We start from the raw sequence: 17,919 nt of genomic DNA, 5'->3' as shown, positions 1-17,919 counted from the left end.
TGGGAAAAGAAAACAACAATACATTACCAAAAAGACATGCAAATTTTTAAAATGCTATAAAACAAGTTAATATACACTATGCTTCCCTTTATGGGAAGTGAGGACACTTGAACGTTACAAATAATAACATTTACATTGTTCAATTTTTAGGAATAGGTCAGCATACTAGTAACAAATATATTAACTAACTATGAAATGTAATTACCCGTACGGGTATACTATCTATTAAGTGCAAAGGTAAACATTTTATTTTTATTCAAGTGCAAAACAATTATTCCTTTCTAAGTGCAAAATTTTTAACTAACCCCCACGGGTTCACTTTATTCAATTGCAGATCAGTCTATCAACCCCCACGGGCTCACTGCATTTTCTGTCAATTTATTCACAAGTACATCATTTCAGACTATCTAACTTTAAGTCTATACTGTTAACTACATTCTAAAACACAATTCTATCTAACTACTCAATACTTTCAAACATTATCACTTTTAGGCAAAGTGCAACAAATAAACATTCCCTTTAAGGGTAAACTCAAGTCTTTTCTGAGGTAGTGCATATCAATCACATCATCAATATTCAAGTCAGTTTAGCAACAAAGGTGATGTGAAGTGAGGGACCCGTTATGAACCCCCAACATTGGTCTTGGGCGAGTTACAAGACGTGTATCCTGACCCGGAATTCTGCCACACCAACGGGTTTTTCTTCAGGTTTGAAAAGCAAAGCAATTCTCATAACAAGATTAACAGTAGTTTCTGTTGGAGGCAGTCTGTGTAAAAGCCTTCTTTGTAAAACCAGTAGGAAGCACCCTTAAGAAGGTGCCAACTATTTACAAGGACAGTTTGTGAATCATTCACCATCCATGATTCAAAACATTCCTTAAAACAAGGCAATTTGTGCAAAACTGGGGATCCCTTTAAACATGGGACCCCTTTAATAAATAACCCTGGACGGGTTTAGTACTTGGAAGCAGCAGCAAAAGAAAGTTGAAGAACTATTTACATTCAGTGTTCCTATTTGAGGTATTGTATTATAGCAATTTCCAAGGCACCAGCCGGCATCGAACACTTCCTGGCTTGGGAAGGTGGGTGACCGGATCTTCTTCTGGTTCCAAGTAAACATCATGGGTTTGCTTCTCATGTATTGTCAAATCATTAGCGGCTGTCAAAGTTTCTGTAGCTTGAGTACGAAGGTCAACTTTGGAATCAGCCACAACGATAGGTCCAGTAGCAGTAATTATGCACACAGTAGTAGTAATGTTGATTTGAGGAGCTGCTGGTTCAGAAGCTAGAGGAGTAGTGCTGCTAGTCTTAGTTTCGGCAGCAGGTGGCGCTACCGCAGATTCACATATTTTAATGTTCTTGGAGTACCAACCTTGCTCACTCCAGTGGCGGTTATAGGTCACATTATCCCCTTTCCCCAAATTCTGGGTAGGGTGACCGTCCTGGAAATGGGTCTCCACGTTATAGCTGGTAACAAAGACTGCTGTTTGCAGCCCCAGCTCCTGTATGAAGCCCCAACCCCTTTTCGGGTGAAAGGCTATCACTGTCCCCCACATTGCTGGACGCGGTTTACGGTGCTTGGCCCTATTAGTCGGCGTTTTACATGGGGCGCTATGCTCCTTCTCCTTCCAGTCTTTCCAGTGTGAAAGCAAGCATTGTTTATACTCCTCCCAGGTGAGGATTGCAATATAGGACCCGTTCAACCCATCTCTCCGGGCGTCCCAGTGAAAAATCACCCCCTCAGGGCTTACGTCCAGCGGTATGCCCTCGGTCGTTAGGCGCGGGAATGGTGTCTCGTCAGTGATGTGGGAAGTCGCTGGAGCTGAGACGACCCCTGGTGTTCGGTCACAGTTGGGGCGAGGAGCGGTCACTGGAGCAGGATCGGTCGGTGGGGCAGGGGCGTTTTCTGTACCGGTGTCTGATGTGGTTCCATCGATGTCGATCCGCTCTGCTGACAAGAACGCTGGAGTCCGCTGCTGCCCGGACCGTGACTCTTCCAGTGCGATCTTCCAGCACAGGTCCGACTTCCATTTTTTCACTGCTGTCTGCTCCGCGTCCGGAAGTTGGTGGTTCGGCTCCTCCACCTGCGACCCCAGGAAGTCCGGATCCTCCAGCAGCGGCGAGTTGGGGTTCGCCTCCTATCGCCTGGGATGGTCCTGGGTCACTTCATCCTCGTTCAGGTACTCGCTGGTCGCCATCCCTGCTCCTGGGTCTGTGGCCGCACATGCACGCTGCTCCTCCATTTTCTGGGGGCGGAGCTCCTTCGGTCCTAGGCACATCTCCATCCCGTAGCAGTAGTCGGAGGGGGCGGTCGTCACTTTTGGCGCCGCTTTGGTAGTCTCCTCCCATATTGGCACGCCCTTCTTCTCCTGCGCTCCTCGTGGCGCTGTAATGGCGGCTGTTTTGGCGGGAATTTTGGCGGTCTTTTGTGATACACAATCCTTTCAATAAATCACAGTTGAAGCACAATTCTGACACAGTTCTTAGGTGCACATGACCCGATTTTCAGGCTTAAGTAGATCCTGTTCGTGACGCCAAAGTTGGATCTCCCCCCCATAGGGCAGTGGGGTACTCGGTACCAGGTCCTTCGGTTCTCAAGGGGGATGTCACGGTGGCTGACCCGGTACAGGCAGGCATGGCAGCTAGATGGTATACCTTCCCACAGGTGAAGTGTATCCCCAGGGCTTCCCAGTGTGTAGATGGTGGATGGTGAGAGGCGCAGTGAAGAACGAGGACACAAGCTTGCAGTCTCTTTACCTTTTTACTGAAGGCTTCAGCATCCATAATCCAGAGCACAAGATCACAGGGCAGGCAGAGTCCGGCCGGTTTGGAGGCAAATCCAGAGTCCCCTTATCCAGGTGGAAATCAGTAGTCTTCCTCTAGCTCCTGGATGTTGTAGTACCTCACTGCTGAGCTTCTCATAAGGTCCTCACAACTATTGTAGATGTTCTAGATGTTATGGCTCTTTCTCTGTCCCCCTGATGGTAAGGATAGGACAAACCCGTATGACTGGTGGCCTGAGGCTTTTTACAGGGACTCTAGCATGCCCCGGCCTCTACTAGTTGCCACCGTGCCTCCTGGGTATAGGGCGGATCAGTAACTTGCAATTAGCTGTCCTGCCGGTCTCTGGAGCAAGGCATAAAGGACTGTTGCTCCCTCGGTGTTCCGGCTACCGGGATCCTGCGCCTCAGAAGGAGGCAGCCTGTGCAGGGCAGAACTCCTTCTGGTTTCCTCTCCTTTTGCTATGACTTCTCCTCACGCTTTACAATACAATTCTCTGTTCGTGTCTCTTTCTGGAAGCTGCCGCACGTGGGGCAGGCGCAGCTCCGTGGCCTTCTGTCTAGGCCTCTGACAGGATCCCATCCCTGTCAGGGACCCACTAACTGAGCAGAGCTCAGCTAGCAGCTCCTCAGCCAAGCTCAGTCAGCTTCTTTCTGCCTAACTTTCTATCTAGACCACCAGTTTTACCTAAGTGTGAAGAGTGCCCTAATAAATAGGAGCATAGCTCCCCCTGGTGGACTGGAGTATGAAGTGTGTTGTGTGTTGGTGTTACCTGGTAGTGAGATCTCCTTTATTGCCTTCAAACGTAACATCACTCCCCCCTGGAGGAGAATGACATTACTGCAACGACCAGGACCCTGGGGCGCTGCACTTGCACCGCTGAGAGTCGGGAGAGTCTCCTCCAGACCCTGGGAACCATCCGGGACTGCTCCCTCCACCATATGCGGCGACCTAAGAGCTCCGCACATGCCATACCCAGCGTATAAGACGATCCCCGACTTTTAAGAAGATTTTCAGGGGTTAAAAAGCCGTATTATACGCCTGAAAATACGGTACCTGATCTTACGCCTCTTACCCAACTTCAGCTCATGATGTGTGTTTTTCTTGTTCACATAATCACAGGCCTCAGATTTCTCCTGAAGAACATAAGATATTTACGGAGAACCAAGGAGCGGTGTAAAAACAGTTGACGGAAGGTGTGAATCCAAATGTTTCAAGAAATTCCTATCGGGTTTGATTCATTACCAATCGACTCACTCATCTATAATTATTATGCAGCGCCCCAGAGTCCTGGTCGTTGCAGTACTGTGGCTCCGCCGCTAAGGGGGGCTATGGTACGTCTGATGGCACTGAAGGAGTTCATCTGACCAGGTATCACAGACACCAATACACTTCACAGTCTGGCCTCCAGGGGGAGCTAAGGGTTCTATTCATTAGGCCACTCCTCACAATCTGGTAAAACTGGGGGTTAGGCAGGAAGTTAGGGAGAAAGCTGACTGGGTTGGAACCAGGCAACACCTTGTGGCAGAGGGTGTTGTAGGGGGAAGATTCAGAGGGGTCCCTGTCAGGGGTGGGATCCTGACAGAGGCCTAGCAACCAGAAAGAACGTTACGGGACCGCGCCTGCACGATATAGCGGCGGTACCCCAAGAAAGGATAAGAAGCGAGGTTTATTGTGCTGAGTGAGAAACGAGATCAACGCAACAAGGAGAATACCAGTAGGAGTCGTGCTGTAAGACGAGGCAACATCCTATTGAGGCGCAATACCGGTGGCCGGAACGCCGAGGAGTATAGAGCTCCAAGCCAAACTTCAAACCTACGGCAGGACAGTCAGTTAGAGGTGGGCTGTCTCACCCAATTGACCTAGGAAGACACAGGGGGGTAACAACAGGAGTGGGGCGACGCTAGAGTCCCGGAATAGCTCCGAGCCTCCCCGTCATACGGGTGCGTCCTAACCATAAGATCTGGGGGACGTAGAAGAACATCAGAATCGAGTTGTGAGGGAACACGAGAAACAGACACAACAGTTGTGAGGACTATCCCGTGGTGCTCAGCAGGGGAGGACCACAACACACAAGCGCTAGCAGGTAGGCACAGATTTCCACCTGCAAAGGGAACTCTGGAGGTGCCATCGGACTGACCAGGCTTGCGCAGCCCAGTTAACCGTATTCCGGATTGAGGACCCTGAAGCCTTCAGTAAAGAGGTAAAGAGACTGCAACCTGGTGTCCTCGTCATTTACTGCACCGCACCACCACCACCATCCACACCTTTCATTGTGCGCCCCTCAGCAGGGTCACGGACCGGGTCTAGCCACCGTGACAACCCCAGAGCAGAGACTCACAGGCCCGGTACCGGGTACCCCTCGGCCCTGCGGCAGTGGGGGCGCTACAATTACATCTTCCAAAAATGAAAATATTAGGATAATATGAGCCTGACCTTGAGATCCGTGTAAAGTATGGAGAGAAAACAGCTGATATAGACATTATGGACCATTCCATAAAACTTTTTATTTGCATAAACACACCCATTAAGTTACTCCCTGTCTCCTCCCTATGAATGTGTGTGTGTGATGAAAAATTAGGAGGAACGCTGCTTTAAGAGAGATTTCTACAGCGCCAAATCTTCTGGAGTTAGAGAGGTCTCCATGATTTAACTTTAAGCCAGTACCAGTAGTAGTACCCCATATTAATTCCCGCAGTAACTCCAGGGGGTTTGTGGATATATCTACTACTAGATGGTGGCCCAATTCTAACGTATCGGGTATTCTAGAATATGCATGTCCACGTAGTATATTGCACAGCCCACGTAGTATATTGCCCAGCCCACGTAGTATATTGCCCAGCCACATAGTATATTGCCCAGTGAAGTAGTATAAATATTGCCCAGTTACGTAGTATACAGCACAGAGCCATGTAGTGTATTGCACAGCGACATAGTATATTGCCCAGCCACGTATGTTACAGGTTAAAAAATAAAAAAAACATATACTCACCTTCCGAGGGTACCCTTGTAGTTCTGTTGCCTGTGTGCGGTGCAGGCGGCAGCTCCCGGTCCCAGGGTGTGATGACGTCGCGGTCACATAACCGTGATGTCATGGCAGGTCCTTCTCGCGCAGGCGCGCAGGACCTGTGATGACGTCGCGGTCACATGACCGTGACGTCATGGCAGGTCCTTGTCGCATACCATCCTTAGCACCGGAACCTGCCGCTTTCATGGACCGGTCACCGGAGCGTCGCGAGGAGCAGGAAAGGGGGCGGAAGGTGAGTATATAATGATTTTTTATTTTCTTTAATTATTTTTAACATTAGATGTTTTTACTATTGATGCTGCATAAGCAGCATCAATAGTAAAAACTTGGTCACACAGGGTTAATAGCGGCGGTAACAGAGTGAGTTACCCGCGGCATAACGCGGTCCGTTACCGCTGGCATTAACCCTGTGTGAGCCGGGACTGCGGGGAGTATGGAGCGGGCGGCAGGCACTGACTGCAGGGGAGTAGGGAGGGACTAATCGGACTGTGGCCGTCGCTGATCAGCGACGGGAGCAGTCCGGCGGCAAAATGGCCGCTCCTTCCTCTCCGCAGTCAGTGCCCGGCGCGCGCTCCATACTCCCCTCCAGTCACCGCTCACACAGGGTTAATGGCAGCGGTAACGGACTCCGTTACCGCTGCTATTAACCCTGTGTGATCAACTTTTTACTATTAATGCTGCCTATGCGGCATCAATAGCTAAAAGATCTAATGTTAAAAATAATTTAAAAAATTAAAAATCGTTATATACTCACCGTCCGTCGGCCCCCCGCATCCAGAACCGGCCTTTCCCACTCCTCGAGACGCTCCGGTGACCACTCCATGCATTGCGGTTTCGCGAGATGATGACATAACAATGTGGGCTGTGCAATGTACTGCGTGGGCTGTGCAATATACTACGTGGGCTGTGCAATATACTACTTGGGCTGTGCAATATACTACATGGGCTGTGCTATATACTACGTGGCTGTGCAATATACTGCGTGGGCTGTGCTATATACTGTGCGGGCTGTGCAATATACTACGTGGGCTGTGCAATGTACAACGTGGGTTGTGCAATGTACTGCGTGGGCTGTGCAGTATACTACGTGGGCTGTGCAATATACTACATGGGCTGTGCTATATACTACGTGGGCTGTGCAATATACTGCGTGGGCTGTGCAATGTACTACGTGGGCTGTGCAATATACTGTGTGGCCTGTGCTATATACTACGTGGGCTGTGCAATATACTACGTGGGCTGTGCAATAAACTATGTGGGCTGTGCTATATACTATGTGGCCTGTGCTATATACTACATGGGCTGTGCTATATACTATGTGGGCTGTGCAATGTACTACGTGGGCTGTGCAATATACGGCGTGGGCTGTGTTATACACTACGTGGCCTGTGTTATACACTACGTGGCCTGTGTTATACACTATGTGGCCTGTGTTATACACTACGTGGGCTGTGTTATACACTACGTGGCCTGTGTTATACACTACGTGGGCTTTGTTATACACTACATGGGCTGTTATATACTGCGTGCGTGGGCTGTTATACACTACGTGAGCTGTGTTATATGCTACGTGGGCTGTTATAAACTACGTGGCTGTGTTATCTGCTATGTGGGCTGTTATACACTCCGTGGGCTGTGCTATATACTACGTGGCTGTGCTATATACTCTGTGGGCTGTGTTTTATACTCCGTGGCTGTGCTATATACTCCGTGGGCTGTGATATATACTCCGTGGGCTGTGCTATATACTACGTGGGCTGTGCTATATACTACATGGCTGTGCTATATACTACATGGCTGTGCAATATACTACGTGGCTGTGCAATATACTATGTGGGCTGTGCTATATACTATGTGGCTGTGCTATATACTACGTGGCTGTGCAATATACTACATGGCTGTGCAATATACTACGTCGGCTGTGCTATATACTGCGCGGGCTGTGCAATATACTACATGGGCTGTGCAATGTACAATGCGGGTTGTGCAATTTACTGCGTGGGCTGTGCAATATACTACGTAGGCTGTGCTATATACTATGTGAGCTGTGCAATTTACTGCATGGGCTGTGCAATGTACTACGTGGGCTGTGCAATATACTGCGTGGGCTGAACTATATACTACGTGGGCTGTGCAATATACTACGTGGGCTGAGCTATATACTACGTGGGCTGTGCAATATACTACGTGGGCTGTGCAATGTACTATGTGGGCTGTGCAATGTACTACGTGGGCTGTGCAATATACTGCATGGGCTGTGCTATATACTACGTGGGCTGTGTTATACACTACGTGGCCTGTGTTATACACTACATGGCCTGTGTTAAACACTACGTGGGCTGTTATACACTACGTGGGCTGTGCAATATACTGCGTGGGCTGTGCAATGTACTACGTGGGCTGTGATATATACTCCGTGGGCTGTGCTATATACTATGTGGGCTGTGCTATATACTATGTGGCTGTGCAATATAGTACATGGTTGTGCAATATACTATGTGGGCTGTGCTATATACTACGTGGCTGTGCAATATACTACATGACTGTGCAATATACTACGTGGGCTGTGCTATATACTGCTTTGGCTGTGCAATATACTATGTGGGCTGTGCAATGTACAACTTGGGTTGTGCAATTTACTGCGTGGGCTGTACAATATACTACATGGGCTGTGCAATTTACTACGTGGGCTGTGCAATATCCTACGTGGGCTGTGCTATATACTACGTGGCTGTGCAATATACTACGTGGCCTGTGCAATATACTACGTGGCCTGTGCTATATACTACCTGGGCTGTGCAATATACTGCATGGGCTGTGCAATGTACTATGTGGGCTGTGCAATATACTGCGTGGGCTGAGCTATATACTATGTGGGCTGTGCAATATACTATGTGGGCTGAGCTATATACTACGTGGGCTGTGCAATATACTACGTGGGCTGTGCAATGTACTACATGGGCTGTGCAATATACTGCGTGGGCTGTGCTATATACTACGTGGGCTGTGTTATACAATACGTGGCCTGTGTTATACACTACATGGCCTGTGTTATACACTACATGGGCTGTGTTATACACTACGTGGCCTGTGTTATACACTACGTGGGCTGTGTTATATACTGCCTGCGTGGGCTGTTATATACTACGTGAGCTGTGTTATATGCTACGTGGGCTGTTATAAACTACGTGGCTGTGTTATATGCTATGTGGGCTGTTATACACTCCGTGGGCTGTGCTATATACTACATGGCTGTGCTATATACTCCGTAGGCTGTGTTATATACTACGTAGCTGTGCTATATACTCCGTGGGCTGTGCTATATACGCCGTGGGCTGTGCTATATACTACGTGGCTGTGCAATATACTACGTGGCTGTGCTATTTACTACGTGGGCTGTTATATACTACATGGCCGGCTGCGAACAATCAGCGACAGGCGCAGTCCGGCCACGAATTGGGCGGGATTTGAACCACGCTTCGCTAATTGGTCACGGCCGGCCGAATCCTGTGTATTCAATGTATTATTCTAAAATCTTCATAAATAAACTACATACATATTCTAGAATACCCGATGCGTTAGAATCGGGCTACCATCTAGTTAATGTATATATGTCCACAGTAAGCCTCAGTTTGCAAACCTGACCAAAAGAAATACTGTCTTTGTTGTCCATAGTGACCAACCAGAGCCCACCATACATCTTACATTTCTGTGGTAGAATGTAACCTGCACTGTGATTGGTTCCGATGAACAACTGACAGTTTTGATAAATGAGGCCTACTAAAGTGTCAGGCCAGCTTAGATTTGATGTGAATTGGTCCCCTGGGACATTGTAGAAGAGGATGGCGGCAACACTACTGTGACAATGGATGCGGCTTACATATCCTCTTCTCCCCGACTGTTTCATCCCGCTCTATGGAGATGTGAATATTTAATCAGATATATTCTCTCTGCGTTCAGCATCGTGCTCTTATTGCTCTTGAATGCGCTGTGCTATTTCTGGAAAAATAATGGATGTTCCTCATAATAAGTGCAAGCAATTAAAATGGAGGCAAACTGTGCTGTCCGGGGCTGGTGCTGCTGCGTAATTGATCTCCTTGTAGAGAATATTAGGCCGCTAATAGAAATTACTTTATTATGGAGTTTTACTCCTCAGATGGGTAGAGAAATAACCTATACAAAGCTTCTACAATGATAGATTATTTCAGTGCCAAAAAGTCTGACAGGAGAGCTGCGTATGTAAAACGCGCATGGGTCATCAGTGAGGAAGGAGGTGGAGAAGAGGAATGGGAGTCCGATCCCTTAGATACTATCAATATGGCCTATAATGACTGCTACAGCACCCCTATATAATAGCACCCCATTAATGGCAGCTGCAGTACCCTCATATCATAGTACCCCTATAATGTCTGCCACAGTTCCCTAATAACTCAGTACAGCATACTGACTGCTGCAGTTCCCCCTAATAACCACGTTAGCCCATGACTGCCCCAGTGTCCACATATAGTACCCGATAATGTCTGCTACGCTACGCTACAGTGCCCTATAATGGCTGCTGCATTACTACATAAGAGATGGTAACCGCAATGCCCCTTTAAAATGTTATCATACGTCTCAATGCCCCATCATAGTGCCTCCAAAATGGCCACAGTGTTGCCACAAAATATAAATTCCCTATCACACTGAAGGGTGTTCTCATGAGCCACAGTGCCCCCATGACAGCAACATAGCCAATGTAACAGTCACAGTGTCCAGCAACAGTGCCAGTGTAACAGTCACAGTGCCCCACAACTGTAACAGTCCCAATCTAACTGCCACAGTGCTCGACAATTTCAACAGTGCCTGCCAGCTTAACAGCCACAGAGCCCCCACAACAGCAACAGTCCCAATCAAACTGCCACAGTGCCACACAACAGCGACAGCGCCCCCACAACAGCAACAGTCCCAATCTAACTGCCACACAACAGCCACAGTGCCCCCACAAGAGTAACAGTCCCAATCTCACTGCCACAGTGCCCAATACTCCAAACTTTTGAAGAAAGCAAAGAGGGACAAAGGTAGCGGCGCGCACAGTGAACTGTGGCAAATTTTAGGCCACGCCCCTGACTTCTCCCGTTTCACAACTAGTCACACCCATATCCACACCCTAACCACACCCATTTAGCAGTGCTGATCACACGGTTTCATAAACAATAATTATAAACAGAAAAAAATATGGCCGCACAGTGCGCCATACTGTATAATGGCCCCACATAATGCTGCATACAGTATAATGGCCACACAGTGCTCCATACTGTATAATGGCCCCACATAATGCGGCACAGCCTCACAATCGGGACAGTCCCACAGTATGAGGGACGGTTGGGAGCTCTGGTGCCCCACAAACGCAACAGGACTAATGTAATAGGAACAGTACCCCACAAGAGATAGAGTGTCAAAGTAAAAGCCAAAATGCCCCCACAGCAGAAACAGTCCAAATTTAGCTGCCATAGTAGACTGTGGGCCCTTGCGTTCAGAGCCCTCTCTCCTTTTGTACCAGTCAGCGACTTGTTTTGTTCAGGATTATTTCCCTTGATTTTTGTTATGTATACTCCTTTTCACATGTAAAGTGCTATAGTATAAATGGCACTATAATAATAATAATAGTGGCCCACAACAGCAACAGTCACAATGCTCTCGGCTGCCTGAATACTCCAGATGGGTGAGTTATTATAAAGTATGTCCCTGAAAATACACTACCCCCTATTGGCTTTTTAGGGGTATGTTATGTGTGTGACATCTCATATGCGCTCTCATTTCATATCCCTTTAAAAAAAAAAAGGTTGTTTTTGTGATGCCGAGAATTGAGCAGCTTACACCAGAAGTATTTGTCTGACATTTCTCCAGGAGAAATGCACTGTCCTTATCGAGCAGCCTGGCAGGAGGTGGCGGTGACTGGAGGGCACTAACATCCTGCGCTCGTGAACTCGTCTGGTGAGGACTACACAACATATCAATGGGCACTAACAGAAAAGTCTGTGCTGCCACCTTTGTGAATAAGCTTCTAGGCAGCCCACGGGCAAAAGTATTTGCCCACCTTCAACAAATATTTCAGTTTCTGCAGAATTCCACTCAACAAAGGAGTGTTGAGATGAAAATGCTTAGCCTGTGCCCACTCGTATTAATAGGGCACATGCATTCCTTGGCATGGGTCTGGCGCTGGGCCTGCCATGTACTTCCTTCTTGTTCTTGAAGATCCCGAAGGAATGCGCTCACCGTCTCATTGTGAAATAATCTAATCCGCTATACTATATCAAGTGTATCAGCTATACATTTAGGAAACGTGGGTATCATATCTCTTGTGGAGGTATTTTGTGTGTACTGAGTAGGTATTATGTATGTATTGTGTAGGTATTATGTGTGTAGTTTATGTGTACTGTGTATTATGTTTGTGCTATACGTGTACCGTGTAGGTATTATCTTCTGTATGTGTACTGTGCATGTATTATATAGATGCTATATGTGTACTGTGTGGGTATTATGTGTGTGTTGTGGAGGTATTTTGTGTGCCCTGTATGTGTACTGTGCTGGTATTATGTGTCTTTTGTGTACGTATTACGTGTGTAGTGTATGTATACTGTGTGAGTATTATGTTGGGCCTGTGTATTGTCTGAGTGTTATGTTGGTGCTATATGTGTACTGTGCGGGAATTTTGTGTGTACCGTGTGGGTATTATGTGTGTACAGTATGTGGACTTTGCATGTATTATGTGTATAATGTATATTGTAAGGAGGCTAATGGTCGTTTAGTCGATGGGAGGTATGTGTCACAGAGAAGGCTGCTCTCTGTGATGTAACCCAGAGTATTTTCTTTAGTGCACATAAGCACTAAGAGGTTCGTTTGGTGCACCTGGGACCAGGTTGCGGGTAGCTATGAGAGATGGGCGGGTCTGGCTACCCACATACCTCACCTCTGGGTGTGCTTAACTGCCTATATAATGGAGGCTGTTGTTTGGCACATGGTCGGTGTGTTGGGAGGGAGAAGGCCTCCTGTGTGTTTGGCTCCAGACCGAGCCTGAAAACTGGACCCTAACTGTCATGATCTCAATGGCAAGAGAACATAGCATAAGCATATATAGGAACTAGCTCTTGGAAGATGGGAACTGAGCTGACCATGAACTAAACCTAACGCACAACTAGCAGTGGCCGGGTAGCATGCCTACGTTGATTCTAGATGCCCAGCACCAGCCGGAGGACTAAATAAAGCTAGCAGAGGAAAATATTAGTCCTAGCTCACCTCTAGAGAAATACCCCGAAAGGAGACAGAGGCCCCCCACATGTATTGGCGGTGAGTTGAGATGAAATAACAAACGTAGTATGAAAATAGGTTTAGCAAATTTGAGGTCCACTTACTACATAGCAGAAGACAGAAAGGACACTTTCATGGTCAGCTGAAAACCCTATCAAAAACACCATCCAGAAATTACTTTAAAACTCTGGCATTAACTCATAACACCAGAGTGGCAATTCCTGTTCACAAGAGCTTTCCAGACACAGTAACGAAACTACAGCTGTGAACTGGAACAAAATGCAAAAACAAACATGGACAAGAGTCCAACTTATCTAGTAGTTGTCTAGGAGCAGGAACAAGCACAGAGAGGCTTCTGATAACATTGTTGACCGGCAAGCAACTAACAGAGCAGCAAGGTTATATAGCGACTCCCACATCTTGATGGGAACAGGTGAACAGAGAAGATGAAGACACCAGTTCAATTCCACCAGTAGCCACCGGGGGAGCCCAGAATCCAAATTCACAACAGTACCCCCCCCTCAAGGAGGGGGCACCGAACCCTCACCAGAACCACCAGGGCGATCAGGATGGGCCCTATGAAAGGCACGAACCAGATCGGAGGCATGAACATCAGATGCATTCACCCAAGAATTATCCTCCTGGCCGTATCCCTTCCACTTGACCAGATACTGGAGTCTCCGTCTGGAAACACGAGAGTCCAAGATTTTCTCCACAACGTACTCCAACTCACCCTCAACCAACACCGGAGCAGGAGGCTCAACGGAAGGCACAACCGGTACCTCATACCTGCGCAATAATGACCGATGAAAAACGTTATGAATAGAAAAGGATGCAGGGAGGTCCAAACGGAAGGAAACAGGGTTAAGAATCTCCAATATCTTATACGGGCCGATAAACCGAGGCTTAAACTTAGGAGAAGAGACCCTCATAGGGACAAAACGAGAAGACAACCACACCAAATCCCCAACAGAAAGCCGAGGACCAACACGACGGTGGCGGTTGGCAAAAAGCTGAGTCTTCTCCTGGGACAACCTCAAATTGTCCACCACCTGCCCCCAGATCTGATGCAATCTCTCCACCACAGCATCCACTCCAGGACAATCCGAAGATTCCACCTGACCAGAGGAAAATCGAGGATGAAACCCCGAATTACAGAAAAACGGGGACACCAAAGTGGCAGAGCTGGCCCGATTATTGAGAGCGAACTCCGCCAATGGCAAAAAAGCAACCCAATCATCCTGGTCAGCAGACACAAAACACCTCAGATATGTCTCCAGGGTCTGATTAATCCGCTCGGTCTGGCCATTCGTCTGAGGATGGAAAGCGGACGAAAAAGATAAATCTATGCCCATCCTAGCACAGAATGCCCGCCAAAATCTAGACACGAATTGGGTCCCTCTGTCAGAAACGATATTCTCAGGAATACCATGCAAACGAACAACATTTTGAAAAAACAGAGGAACCAACTCGGAAGAAGAAGGTAACTTGGGCAGAGGAACCAAATGGACCATCTTAGAAAAACGGTCACACACCACCCAGATGACAGACATCTTCTGAGAAACAGGCAGATCTGAAATAAAATCCATCGAGATGTGCGTCCAAGGCCTCTTAGGAATAGGCAAGGGCAACAATAATCCACTAGCCCGAGAACAACAAGGCTTGGCCCGAGCACAAACGTCACAAGACTGCACAAAGCCTCGCACATCTCGTGACAGGGAAGGCCACCAGAAGGACCTTGCCACCAAATCCCTGGTACCAAAAATGCCAGGATGACCTGCCAACGCAGAAGAATGAACCTCAGAGATGACTCTACTGGTCCAATCATCAGGAACAAACAGTTTATCAGGTGGGCAACGATCAGGTCTCTCCGCCTGAAACTCCTGCAAGGCCCGCCGCAGGTCTGGAGAAACGGCTGACAATACCACTCCATCCTTAAGGATACCTGTGGGCTCAGAGTTACCAGGCGAGTCAGGCTCAAAACTCCTAGAAAGGGCATCCGCCTTAACATTCTTAGAACCCGGTAGGTATGACACCACAAAATTAAACCGAGAGAAAAATAATGACCAGCGCGCCTGTCTAGGATTCAGGCGCCTGGCGGTCTCAAGATAAATCAAATTTTTGTGGTCAGTCAATACCACCACCTGATGTCTGGCCCCCTCAAGCCAATGGCGCCACTCCTCAAAAGCCCACTTCATGGCCAAAAGCTCCCGATTCCCAACATCATAATTCCGCTCAGCGGGCGAAAATTTACGGGAAAAGAAGGCACAAGGCCTCATCACGGAGCAGTCAGAACTTTTCTGCGACAACACTGCCCCAGCTCCGATCTCAGAAGCGTCGACCTCAACCTGAAAAGGTAGAGCAACATCAGGCTGACGCAACACAGGGGCAGAGGAAAAACGGCGCTTAAGCTCCCGAAAGGCCTCCACAGCATCAGGGGACCAATCAGCAACATCAGCACCCTTCTTAGTCAAATCGGTCAATGGCTTAGCAATATCCGAAAAACCAGCAATAAATCGACGATAAAAGTTAGCAAAGCCCAAAAATTTCTGAAGACTCTTAAGAGAAGAGGGCTGCGTCCAATCACAAATAGCTTGAACCTTGACAGGATCCATTTCAATGGAAGAGGGGGAAAAAATATATCCCAAAAAGGAAATCCTCTGTACCCCAAAAACACACTTAGAACCCTTCACACACAAAGAATTAGACCGCAAAACCTGAAAAACCCTCCTGACTTGCTGGACATGAGAGTCCCAGTCATCCGAAAAAATCAGAATATCATCCAGATACACAATCATAAATTTATCCAAATAATCGCGAAAAATATCATGCATAAAGGACTGGAAAACTGACGGAGCATTAGAAAGACCAAAAGGCATCACTAAATACTCAAAGTGGCCCTCGGGCGTATTAAATGCGGTTTTCCACTCATCCCCCTGCCTGATTCGCACCAAATTATACGCCCCACGAAGGTCAATCTTAGAGAACCACTTGGCCCCCTTTATGCGAGCAAACAAATCAGTCAGCAACGGCAATGGGTATTGATATTTAACAGTGATTTTATTCAAAAGCCGATAATCAATACATGGTCTCAAAGAGCCGTCTTTTTTTGACACAAAGAAAAAACCGGCTCCTAAGGGAGATGACGATGGACGAATATGTCCCTTTTCCAAGGACTCCTTTATATATTCTCGCATAGCAGCATGTTCAGGCACAGACAGATTAAATAAACGACCCTTTGGGTATTTACTACCCGGGATTAAATCTATGGCACAATCGCACTCTCGGTGCGGAGGTAACGAATCAAGCTTGGATTCTTCAAAGACGTCACGATAGTCAGACAGGAACTCAGGAATTTCAGAGGGAATGGATGATGAAATGGAAACCACAGGTACATCCCCATGAGCCCCCTTACATCCCCAGCTCAACACAGACATAGCTCTCCAGTCGAGGACTGGGTTGTGAGATTGCAGCCAAGGCAATCCTAGCACCAAATCATCATGTAGATTATACAGCACCAGAAAGCGAATAATCTCCTGGTGATCCGGATTAATACGCATAGTTACTTGTGTCCAGTATTGTGGTTTATTATTAGCCAATGGGGTGGAGTCAATCCCCTTCAGAGGAATAGGAGTCTCCAAAGGCTCTAAATCATACCCACAGCGTTTGGCAAAGGACCAATCCATAAGACTCAAAGCGGCGCCAGAGTCGACATAGGCGTCCGTGGTAATAGATGACAAAGAGCAAATCAGGGTCACAGATAGAATAAATTTAGACGGTAAGGTGCAAATGGAAACAGATTTACCAAGCTTTTTAGTACGCTTAGAGCATGCTGATATAACATGAGTAGAATCACCACAATAGAAACACAACCCATTTTTCCGTCTAAAATTCTGCCGCTCGCTTCAGGACAGAATTCTATCACACTGCATACTCTCTGGCGACTTCTCAGTGGACACCGCCAGATGGTGCACTGGTTTGCGCTCCCGCAAACGCCTATCGATCTGAATAGCCATTGTCATGGACTCATTCAGACCCGCAGGCACAGGGAACCCCACCATAACATCCTTAATGGCATCAGAGAGACCCTCTCTGAAAGTCGCCGCCAGGGCGCACTCATTCCACTGAGTAAGCACAGACCATTTACGGAATCTTTGGCAGTAAATTTCCGCTTCATCTTGCCCCTGAGATAGGGACATCAAAGTTTTTTCTGCCTGAAGCTCCAAATGAGGTTCGTCATAAAGCAACCCCAAGGCCAGAAAAAACGCATCCACATTGAGCAACGCAGGATCCCCTGGTGTCAATGAAAAAGCCCAGTCTTGAGGGTCGCCCCGGAGCAAGGAAATCACAATCCTGACCTGCTGTGCAGGGTCTCCGGCAGAGCGAGATTTCAGAGACAAAAATAATTTGCAATTATTTCGAAAATTCTGAAACCCGGATCTATTCCCCGAGAAAAATTCCGGCAAAGGAATTCTCGGCTCAGATACAGGTGCATGACAAACAAAATCTTGCAAATTTTGTACCTTCGTGGCGAGATTATTCAAACCTGCAGTTACACTCTGAAGATCCATTACAAACAGGTGGACACAGAGCCATTCAAGGGTTAAGAGGAGGTAAGAAGCAGCTAGACAGCAATTAAGGGCTAGGCAGCAAAACTCTGAGGGGAAAAAAAAAAAAATTTCCCTTCAACACTTCTTTTTCTCCTGCTTCAGCCCAAACAATTAACACTTTGCGGGCCAGTCAAACTGTCATGATCTCAATGGCAAGAGAACATAGCATAAGCATATATAGGAACTAGCTCTTGGAAGATGGGAACTGAGCTGA

Source organism: Ranitomeya variabilis, chromosome 1 (genome assembly GCF_051348905.1).
Source record: "Ranitomeya variabilis isolate aRanVar5 chromosome 1, aRanVar5.hap1, whole genome shotgun sequence".
Taxonomy (NCBI): domain Eukaryota; kingdom Metazoa; phylum Chordata; class Amphibia; order Anura; family Dendrobatidae; genus Ranitomeya; species Ranitomeya variabilis.
The sequence above is the reverse complement of the archived record's forward strand: the minus strand, read 5'-3'. Positions refer to the sequence as shown.